Here is a 12,299-nt window from a genome sequence, read left to right on the forward strand (position 1 = left end):
CCGATGGACTCACTTGGTTTCATTGGAAAAAGTTCGTAAGAGTGCACAAGGATGTTGATTTTGGACTCTTTCACTCGGCTAGTGCCTTCATGAGTGACTTCAAGAGTTCTCCAAATATCAAAAGCCGAATCACAAATTGAAACGCGATTAAATTCATTTTTATCTAGTGCACAAAACAAGGCATTCATAGCCTTTGCATTTAAAATAAAAACCTTTTTTTCCGATTCATTCCATTCGCTCATCGGAAGAGACAATTTTTGAAATCCATTCTCGACAATAGACCAAAGCTCAAAGTCCATAGAAATGAGGAAGATCCTCATGTGAGTCTTCAAATATGTGTAATCCGACTCATTAAACAAAGGTGGTCATGCAATAGAATGGTCCTCTTGCATGCCGGAGTAAGCCATCTCTCTTGGGTATTAAACCAAATATGAGAGATAACCTTGCTCTGATACCAATTGTTAGGATCAAGAGCACTAAGAGGGGGGGGGTGAATTAGTGCAGCGGATTAAAACGTTGGTTTTTGAAATCGTTGGCACGATAAAAAAACTGAACTTGAAAAGTTTAACTTAGACGCGTGTTCGTAGAGAAGTGCAGCACGATTATAAAGTACGTAAGAAAGTTTCCAGTAAGATAAATTGCTATAAGTAAACGCAAACCAGAGATTACTCCAATTTTAGAGTGGTTCGGTCAAATGACCTACATCCACTTGCGAGGCCCCTCTTCGATGAGGCTCCCACCTTCCACTAGCAAATCTCTTGAAAGGGAAGGGTAAATACCCCTCTTACAACTCTTTACAAGTGGTTCACTCTCTTACAGATTTTCGAGAAGGAAGGAGGTGAACACTAGCAAATTGAAAACAAGACTTTCTAAGACTTTTCTAAGACCTTTCTCTCAATCAATTGCTGCTCAAAAAGTTGTATTCTCAGCTGAGACTTGAGGGGTATTTATAGGCCTCAAGAGGATTCAAATTTGGGCTCCAAAAAATTTGAATTCTCTTATGTTCCCGATGCTGGCGGTGCCACCGCCCAGCGCTCGGGTGCTGGACGGTGCAACCACCTAGCCCAGGAGGTGCCACCGCCTGGCTCTCTAGTTCACTGATTTGGCTTAATTTTAGCCCAAACCAAATCTGACTTTGGGCCCAGTTGGCCCCTAACCAGGATATAGGATTATCTCTTAATCCTAATCTTAACCGCGAACGTCGAGTCTTGTTCTGGCTTTCCGACGAACTTCTTCCGATGGACTCCCATCAAGCTCTCGAACTTGTGATGACTTTAACGAGTAGCCGAGCCTTCTCGGTGATCTCCGTGAACCTCCGACAATCTCTTCGGTGAACTTCCGAAAATTCCGACAGGTTCCCGATTTCTTCTCGGTTGGTTCCGGCAACATCTACGACGATTCTTCGGACTCTTAAACGTCCATCGAACTTTACTCTGGTATCCTTGATTTATGTTTTCTGGTTATCATAGTTAATCCTGCACACTTAACTAAATAATATGGATTAGATCAATTAACCCACCAATTGATTATATCATCAAAATCCGAGATTCAACAGAGTTTTCTCTCAAGTGGCCTTCTGAAGTTTTAAGTGTCATATCCTTCCTGTTCTTTGGAAGGATGTCTTCTTGCTCTTCATGAGCTTTGCAAGTCATCTCGTAGGTCATTAATGAGCCGATTAGTTCTTCAAGAGGGAAGTTGCTTAGATCTTTCGCCTCTTGAATAGCAGTGACTTTAGGATCCCAACTCTTAGGAAGGGATCTTAGAATCTTATTTACGAGCTCAAAATCCGAAAAAAATTTTCCGAGTCCTTTTAAACCGTTGACGACATCCGTGAAATAGGTAAACATGTCGCCAATGGTTTCACTCGGTTTCATCCGGAAAAGTTCGAAAGAATGTAACAGAAGATTGATTTTTGACTCTTTCACTCTACTTGTGCCTTCGTGAGTCACTTCGAGTGTGTGCCAAATATCAAATGCGGTTTCACAAGTCGAAACACGGTTAAACTCGTTTTTATCAAGTGCACAAAATAAGGCATTCATAGCCTTTGCATTAAGAGCGAAAGCCTTCTTCTCCAATTCATTCCAATCGATCACTGGAAGAGAAGGCTTCGAAAATCCGTTTTCGACAAGATTCCAAAGTTCAAAATCCATAGAAATAAGAAAGATCCTCATTTGGGTCTTCCAATAGGTGTAGTTCGTCCCACTGAACATGGGTGGACGTGTAATAGAATGGCCCTCTTGGTTTCCAGCGTATGCCATCTCTCTTGGGTTTTAATCCGTTAGAGAGTTAACCCCGCTCTGATACCAATTGTTAGGATCAAGAGCACTAAGAGGGGGGGGGGTGAATTAGTGCAGCGGAAATCTTTCGACGATAGAAAAAAAATGTTCGAACGATAAAAACGATTTCAGTGTGAAAGCCGATTCTAAGATTACTTTAACTTAAGATCAAGCGAGATGACGTTAAAGTCAATCTATGAAGGCAGTTTGCAGTTATGATGAAAACCAGAATATAAGCGCAAACTGAAATACGACGTTCGTACGAAGAAACTGATTTACGTCTAAATGCTAATTCGTAAATCACTTAATTAAGCGAGATGCAGCTTAAGCAAGGATATAGAGGCAGTTTGCAGTTAAGATAGAAATCAAAACGTAAACGCAAACTGAAATATGATGATCATACGAAAAAATAGATTTACGTCTAAACGCTGATTCGGAAAGTGCAAGGCTTAAAACCTGATCGTATATGCGCAGAAAGCAGTAAGCTTTAGAGGAGGTTTGTAGTAAAGATAATATGCTTAAAGTAAATGCAAACCGAGATTTAGAGTCGTTCGGTCAATCTTGACCTACTCCACTTTTGGCTTCCTCCACCGACGAGGTCACTGACGTCAACTAGAGGCCTTCCTTCAATAGGCGAAGGCCAACCACTCTTTTACAGTTTCACTCCTTTTGACGGGCTTAGGAGACAACCCTTACAGAATTTTCTCTCCTCTCTTTACAACTCAGAACTTGGAAGAACAGAGGGAGAAGAACTTTTGGCCTTTACAACAATTTTGAGCTCTAAGAATCATAGAAAAAGATCAAGATTTTGGTGTAAGTTCATACCCTTTCAGTGCTGAATGGGTGGGGTATTTATAGGCCCCAACCCAGTTCAAATTTGGAGCTCAAAACTGTCAATTCCCGGAATTCCGGGATCAGGCGATTGCACCTCCTGACTAGAGCGGTTGCACCTCCTGACTAGAGCGGTTGCACCACCTGGCAGAGCTCGAAGACTGAGCCTCGAGGCAGTGCTACCTCCTGTCAGGGGCGGTTGCACCTCCTGACAGAGCTCGAAAACCGAGCTCAGGCGGTTGCACCGCTTGGCAAAGCTCGAAGACTGAGCTCAGGCGGTGCCACCTCCTGTTAGGGGAGGTTGCACCGCCCAGTCTCGCTCGGAGACTGAGCCCCAGGCGGTGCCACCGCCTGGCTGGAGCGGTTGCACCTCCCAGTCTCGCTCGGAGACTGAGCCCAGGCGGTGCAACCTCCTGCTTTGGGCGGATCAACCACCTAGCAGAAATCAGGGTCCGAATGGGTTGATCCATTCGGCCCAATTTGGGTTTTTCAGAGGCCCAATTGCCCCAAGATTAAGTTAATGGGATCACCTCCCATTTCCAACTTAATCAATGTGCTAACTACGATTTTTCCTAAGACATTTACTGCAACTTGCTCTGGTGCGTCAATCGCTTCTTCCGGCGAGCTTTTGGTGAACTTTCGTCGATCATCCGATGAACCCTCGGTGATGCTCCTGCGGACTTCCGGCAAACTCCTAGACTTGCGACGATTCACTTGGCGAGTTCCGACGAGCTTCTTTGGCAAGCTTATGGATTTCTCGGATTTGTTTCCACAGAACTTCCGACGACTGTCCGAACTTTCGTCGAACTCTCGAACTCCCAACGTGATCATTGTCTTGACTCCGGCGCAACTCCTGCTGCATGTCTCACTTTCATCGTAGTTAATCCTACACACTTATCTCAACATATAGATTAGATAACAAATGACAATTGACTTCATCATCAAAAAATTTTTTTTTGGTAAGTAAAAGTAAATTTATTATGTGTAAAGTTTCTACAAATAGCTTTATCTATACAAGTCATAGACAAAGCCAAGTTACTCATAGAGTGCGAATGCGATAGTTATGACTACATATGCTGTAGACTATAACTACCTGTGGGTACATTATTTGGCATCATTCCCAAGATCTTTTGCTAATAGCAAAATTAAATTTGATAAAAATATCTTTTTCTCTTCGGGTGAAGTGCTCGGTTTTGAGATCTTGCTCCAAACAGGATCTTGAGTCTCTAATAATCTCTTTCAAGAGCTGAGCATTGTTTGTGTGTTGACATTTAAAGATTCTATTACATCTCTCCTTCCACATCCACCAAATAGCGCATCTGAAAGTAACCTTTGCCAGTTGTGTTAGAGGCCCTTTTCTTGAGAAACATTGCATAAGGTCGCCTAGTTCTTGGTGCAAGTTTGGTTGCGGCAGTCTATTGAGTTCAAATCGTTGGAGAATCTCCTTCCATATCCATTTTGTATAATCACAAGCAAAATAGAGGTGGTCAACAGTTTCTTCTTGTTGCAAACAAAGGGAGCATCGGTTAACATGATAGATATCTCTTCTTTTCATATTGTCTATTGTAGGTAGTTTATTGAGAAGGGCTTGCCATGTACATAAGCAGTGTCTTTGTGATCCCGGTCGATCCCATGTCCAACTGCTTGGGACCCACTTGTTATTTTAAGTTCGAGATTCAACAAATATTACCTTTTTAGTGTTATTTTAAGTTCACCCATAAACATGATTCTTTGGTACCAATAGCCTCGATTAGAAGAAATTGATTAGGTGTCGTCGGATATAATTGTGTTCTCAGATGACTTAAGATCCATTAATTATTTCCTCAATAGTAAATTATTAAGTTTCACTTCCTTGAGAAATATTTCGTTATCTTGTATTATGATCTTTTCGATTATGATTTCTCTTTTTGGACGATTTCCCCCTCCCTCAGTCCACCTCCCACACTCTTTCCCTATGGCCTCCTCTCTTTCCCCTCCTTCCCTTTTCCCATTATCTGTTCTTCTCCCTCCCGTCATTTCTGATGGGATATAAAGAGAAATAAACTTTTGTATATAAACAAATATTAGCATGCCATAACACACAGCAGAATTAAATGAAATCACAATAAAATAAAATACCAAGATTTACGTGAAAAACCTCTCTAATATGAAGGGTAAAAACCACGGGACAAACTAAAGATAATCCACTATAAGAATAATGAATATACAAATATGAAACTAGAGATAAGCCACCACACTTCCCTAATTTGGATCTAGGATTTAAAGAAAGAGAGGTGGACTGTGTGGGCTATTAAAGCCCACCATGAGCTAAACCTATAAGTTGTTAGAAAATAAATAGATAAACAAGTTGTAGAAGAAGTTGATTGTTATTAACATATCCCCCTTCTTTATATACAGGTTAGAAGGGAGAATTTTTCTCAACAGGTTAGAGGATTTCCTTCAACAAAGTAGAGAGATTTCCTCAAACAGTTAGGGAAATCTCATCTACTTATCATGCCCCCGCAAGATGGTGCTCCTATCAAGGAGGCCAATCTTGGACTAATGTAATGTAAAAAGTTTACGAGCTAGAGGCTTCGTAAATGAGTCGGCTAATTGATCAGCCGTATGAACATGAGAAACACGAAGTTGACGGCGGACAACTTGATCGCGTACAAAGTGAAAGTCGATAGCAATATGTTTCATACGGGAGTGAAATACCGGATTAGCGCACAGATAGGTAGCTCCAATATTATCACAATATATTGTAGGGGTGGAATCGATGTTGAGTTCCTAGAGTAGATTCGTGATCCAATTGAGTTCTGTAGTGGTAGCGGCAATGGCACGGTATTCAGCTTCAATTATAGACCAGGCGACTATCTTTTGCTTCTTAGAACTCCAACTGATTGGATGAGCACCTAGGAAGATAATATACCCCGATGTGGATGTTCTATCATTAAGGTTACCTGCCCAATCAGCATCGGCAAAGGCATGAAGACGAAGTGGAGAGTGTTTACGAAAAAAGAGTCCATGATTTAGGGTCCCTTTAAGATATCGTAGAAGTCTCTTGACCGCAGACCAGTGTAGAGTAGATGGTTGCTGCATAAACTGTGATAATTTGTTGACAGCAAATAAGATGTCTGGACGCGTGAGAGCTAAGTATTGTAAAGAGCCAACAACTTGGCAGGATTTTCATCCGATAATTTGATAGAACCACTAGTAGAGATGGGGGTTGTAACTGCATTTGCATCCTGCATGTTTGTCTTTAATAACAAATCTTGAATGTACTTGCGTTGTGATAAAAGGAGACCGGAAGATGTGAAGGTAGCTTCGACGCCCAGAAAGTAGCTCAAGGGTCCGAGATCCTTAGAATCGAGCTGCCAGCTGTTTGATGAACGCTTGGATGCTGATAGGATTGTTTCCTGTGATAATAATATCATCCACATATACCAGAATATACATTGTGTTTCCATGATGATGTCGCAGAAACAACGAAGTGTCAGATTTGGAGTTAAGAAAGCCGATAGAAGTAAAAAATGAGCTAAGTTCAGTGTACCAAGCTCTCGGAGCCTAACGAAATCCATAAATGGCTTTCCGAAGTTTGCAAACATGCTGTGGATACTGAGGATGAGTAAAACCGGGGGATTATTGCATAAAAACAACTTCGGATAGAGATCCCTATAGAAATGCATTATTAACATCCAATTGTCGTAATTGCCAGCCTTTAGTGGTAGCCAGACTCAAGATAAGCCGGATTGTAGTGGGTTTAACAACAGGACTAAACGTCTCAGTGAAATCTGTTGAATCTCGGATTTTGATGATATAATCAATTGGTGGGTTAATTGATCTAATCCATATTATTGAGTTAAGTGTGCAGGATTAACTACGATAACCAGAAAACATAAAGCAAGGATACCGGAGTCGAGCTCGATGGACGTTTAAGAGACCGAAGAATCATCAGAGATGCTGCCGGAACCAACCGAGAAGAAATCGGGAACGTGTCGGAAGTTCGCCGAAGAAATCGTCGGAGGCTCGTGGAGATCACCGAAAAGGCTCGGCTACTCGTTAAAGTCATCACAAAGATTGGGAGCTTGCAGGGAGTCCGTCGGAAGAAGTTCGTCGGAAAGCTCGCCGGAACAAGACTCGACGTTCGCGGTTAAAAACTTGCTTAGGATGTTTTTTTTGTGTTATGTAGTTCACCTGTAATTAGGATTAGGATTAAGAGATAATCCTATATCCTGGTTAAGGGCCAACTGGGCCCAAAGTCAGATTTGGTTTGGGCTACAATTAAGCCAAACCAATGAATCGGAGAGCCAGGCGGTGGCACCGCCTGGCTGGGCGGTGAAACCGCCCAACACCCGAGAGCTGGGCGGTGACACCTCCTTGGCTGGGCGGTTGCACCGTCCAGCACCCGAGCGCTGGGCGGTGGCACCTCCAGCACCGGGAACCCTAAGAGAATTCAAATTTTGGAGCCCAAATTTGAATCCTCTTGAGGCCTATAAATACCCCTCAAATCTCAGCTGAGATAACAACTTTTGAGAAGCATTTTGATTGAGAGAAAAGTCTTAGAAAGTCTTAGCAAGTCTTGTTTTCAATTTGCTAGAGAGTTCTCCTCCTTCTTTCTTATTGAAAATTTGTAAGAGGTTGAACTGCTTGTAAAAGGTTGTAAGAGGGGTGTTTACCCTTCCATTTCAAGAGATTTGCTAGTGGAAGGTGGGAGCCTCATCGAAGAGGGGCATCGCAAGTGGAGTAGGTCATTTGACCGAACCACTCTAAAAATCGGCGTAATCTCTGGTTTGCATTTTATTATTGTCATTTACATTACTGTAAATCTTCTTACTGCTTTAGTTCCTTATTACCCTTGCTGCGCAACTTTAAGAATACGCTTTCAAGTTAAACTTTTCAAGTTCCGTTCTTATCGTACGAAAGATTTTGTTAAAATCGAAGTTTTAATCCGCTGTACTAATTCACCCCCCCCCCCCCCCCCTCTTAGTGCCGCTCCGATCCTAACAAAATCAACTCCAGGTCGTTGATGAAACCCTTTGGCGACCAGGCATGCCTTATATCGGGCAACAGAGTCATCTGGGTTCCGCTTAATTCTAAAGACCCACTACACCCAATGATGTTTTGTGAAGGATTGAAAGGAATGAGATCCCACATTGAATTATGGAGGAGGGCATTATATTCCTCACTCATGGCAGTACGCCAATGTGGAGATTTTTGGGCTTGAGTGAAGGTGGTGGGTTCAACGTTGGGGGATGAGGAATTATGGGAAAAAATAGTTTTCGACCAACTTTTGGAAAGTGGAAAAAATGCGAGAAACGTCAGATTTATGGGAAAGAGGATATATCTATGTCTACTTAGAGAAGTGATCTACAAAAATAACATAAAATTGGAACTTACCAAAAGATAAGATTGGAGCAGGACCCCAAACATCAGTATATATAATTTCAAAAGGTTTAAAGGAGGAAATGGAAGATGAGCCAAAAGGCTGCCGATGACTCTTATTACTAAGACATGCATCACAATGCATCATAGAATTAGTGGACTTAAAAAGAGGAAGAGAGTGACGAGATAATAATTTCTGCTGAATAAAGGACGAGGGATGACCAAGCCGACGATGCCACACATCAACTGGAGCCTCAACAGAAGAATGAACAGTGGGCTGGGTTATTCGAGAGGCTGACGGCCATTTGTAAATGTTGTCTTTATTCGGGCCTTGGACCAATGATGCCCCCATGCTCAAGTCCTTAACAAGAAATGAATCAGGAAAGAATTCAATGGAAGTATTGTTATGTTTGCAAAATTAAGAAACAGAAATGAGATTGCGTTTAATATGAGGGGCGCATAAAACATCATCGAGGGTAAATGTATTAGAGTCAGAATTAAGCGTTGTGAAACCAGTATGAGTTATAGGAAGTCTATTACCATCACCGATGATGATATCTTCATCGCCGCCATAGGGATTATGAAGAGACAAATTCTGAAGATCAGCGGTGATGTGATGAGAGGCACCAGAGTCGACAATCCAGTTGGACTGGCTAGGTGTCGGAGTAGTTAGGAGATTTACCTAAGGCTAGCATGACGGAGCAGGGAGGCGGGGACGAGACTGGCAAACTTTAGCGGAGTGGCCGACTTTATCACACAGTTGGCAAACGACTCGTCTTTGATGGCTCGGTAGGGTAGGATGCCAAGATGGATGATGGTTGGAGTTGCCACTTTGCGAGAAGTGATGACTAGGAGAATAGGAGGGGTGTTGCATGGAACTCATAGAATCAAGAGGCGCATTAGCCAAACCTGTGACTGACTTGAGCTGATGTTCGGCAAGTATCGAGTGCTCTTCCGTTTAGACTTGTGACTGACTTGAGCTGTGACAGTTGATCCAGGCAGTTTATCCGCACGCTTCAAGTACATATCATAGTCAGTCAGCTTATCATAGAAATCTTCAAAAGAGACTGGCGAGTTGCATGTCCAAATTACAGCAGCCAATTCCTTGTAGTCGGTGTCGAGACCATTGAGGGTATGAATGACAACCTCTTCGTCACATAGGGAATGACCTATTAAAGCCAAGTCATCGATGATAACCTTGATATGTTGTAGATAATCAGAGATAGTACTTCCCTCTTGTTTTGTCTCCAGAAGCTTGGATAGAAGACTGAGCTTGCGAGTATGCGAATGATTTGCTAGGGTGGTTTACAGTTTAGACCATGCATCAGCAACTGTCACACATGAAGATATCAAGGGAGCAACGGATCCAGCAACTGAAGCTTGAATAGCTTGGAGGATGAGACGATCTTGACGTAGCCACAGTTTGTGAGCTGGATTGGGTACTGGACTAGGATCGCCGGGGATGTTGAGCGTGGCCGAAGGACAACTGAAAGAGCCATCAATGTAACCTAACAAGTCATATCCAAATAAAAGATTAGAAAATTGAGCTCGCCAGGACGTATAGTTGCCACCTTTGATAACTTAAAGGGGATCAGAATGACAGCATTGATGGAGATAAGCCCTGTAGAAGAACAAGAAGTGGGAGTCCCTACAGGAACTGAAACATCAGAAGAAGTGAACGAAGACTTTTTTTTTTTTTTTTTGTAGAAGCAATGCAGCGAACCTTATGTGATACTCAGGTCACACAAGGTGTAGAATGAGGGAGGGGGCTGCTGCTATAGATTGCTTGCTTGCTGCAGCAGATTGGGCAATCTACAACAGTGCCCAAAGCTGTCGACAACTGCTGTGGATTGCTGCTTGCTGCAGCAGATTGTAGAGGCTGCAGTTCGTCGGAAGATGGCCGCGAAAACTGCAGCGGTACTCAAGACTGCGGTTCGCTGCTGTGGATTGCTACTTGCTACAGCAGATTGTAGAGGCTGCAGTTCGCCGGAAGATGGCCACAAAAACTACAGCGGTACTCAAGACTGTGGTTCGCTGCTGTGGATTACTGCTTGTTGCAGCAGATTGTAGAGGCTGCAGTTCGCCGGAAGATGGCCATGAAAACTGCAACGGTACTCAAGACTGCGGTTCGCCGGGAAATGGCCGCGAAAATCTGCAGCGGTACTCAAGGAAACTAAAGTGAGAGAAATCGGCAGCAATTAGGTGTATAGAGGAAAGCGACAGCGAAAGCTGCTACAGTAGAGGAAGGAAGATGCAGCGGTTGCCGCTGTTGCTGGCCGGGAAGCGGCTGCGACAACGAAGGAGGAGGACACGGCAGTTATCGTTAAGCAAGGAAGATTGAGCGAGGAAGACACCGCCGTTCTATCACGGACAAACTTCTAAATAAGGTGTTTGATGTAATGCTTATGTATGTCCGTGTCTTTTGGCATGTTCATACCTTGTACAGAATGTAAAGGGGCGGCCGAAGGCTTAATAGTCCCATTTTAGTTGGGTTGATGGCCTCTTTAGGCTTGTAAATAAAGGTTGTGTCATGTGGACACGTGCGAGAGATTCTCGGTCTGTAATGGACCATTTTACCCTTTGTTGTGCCACTGTTCAGAGCTTGTAAAGTCTGTTTGTAATTTGCATTGTCGATGAAGTGTTTTTCGGAGATGTTTGCTTGTGGATCCCGATTGAGGCGTTCTCTCTAACCCGTTCTCTCTTTTGGTGGTCCTAAGGGACAATGGGAGGCTTCGGGGAGGCTGACCTTTGCGGACGGACACGCAAGGGTGCCGCACGACTTAGGCAAAACCAGCTAAGTCCGTGTCAGATGGTATCAAAGCGGGACAAGCACTCATAGAAACACTTAGCATGCAAACGTAGGGGACCTAGCGGGGCTGCGTTGAGGGCAGTCCGCACAGGCGCAATCGTTTGGGGGAAAACGGGCATGGAGATGTAGGGAAAAGAGTCGCTTTGAGGAGCGGGCATCTGAGATTGGCATTCAGAGGAATGGCCAACCCTTTGCGCAAGAGGCACCATGAGAACAGGCAAGCTTGGAAGAATGTGGAGCGCACAAAGGTTGGGATGGCTGAGTTTGAGCTACGGCTCAACGTTGACAACTATACTTGATGGTGCTCAAGCCAAGCGAGGCGCTTGGTAAAGGATGAGACCATCCAAGGTGGAATGAGTTGCTCAACGACCAAAAGAGTTATGCAAAGCTCATAGAGGTGAGGGGAATTGCTAACTCGAAGAATTTGGTACTCATGCATGGGCTTGTATGCGGACTATGGAATGTTCGTGGCCATCCCAAGGCGACCGAAACTTGGCGCCATAGAGCATTGAAACTTTCTCTTCGGCATGTGAAGGATACGTCCATAGGAGGCTGAAGTGTGCAACAAGTTTAGCATGTTGCTAGGCCTTGAGGGGTGCAGCGGGGGCTGTATTGACGGGGAGTCGCAATCTAGCAAGTGCGTTTGCAGGAGGCAGAACAATGCACAGTTTGTTCAGCAGAATCGGAGTAGTCCAAGGGGATGGTGGTCTCCGAAACGAAGAGAGATGTTGCTCCAACGGGACAGTTATCCAGGAGGGGTAAGTCCCGGCTCTCCAGAGGGAGAATCATGTGAGACGGACCTCACAAGTTGAGGAGGAGTACCTCAACAAACAACAACTCCACGAAGCTCGATGGACTGAGCAAGCGGCGAGGAGTCATCGCATGATCTCGCTCGAGAGAATGCATTGGTGGATGCATTGCGAGATCAAGTGGGGGAGCGACCTGAAGCAACTTAAATGAAGGCACACTTGGAGTCGATGTGGAGATCGGACTCAAGGGAGGGCTGACCCGTGGAATGG

The sequence above is a fragment of the Musa acuminata genome, chromosome BXJ1-10 (genome assembly GCF_036884655.1).
Source record: "Musa acuminata AAA Group cultivar baxijiao chromosome BXJ1-10, Cavendish_Baxijiao_AAA, whole genome shotgun sequence".
Taxonomy (NCBI): Eukaryota; Viridiplantae; Streptophyta; class Magnoliopsida; order Zingiberales; family Musaceae; genus Musa; species Musa acuminata.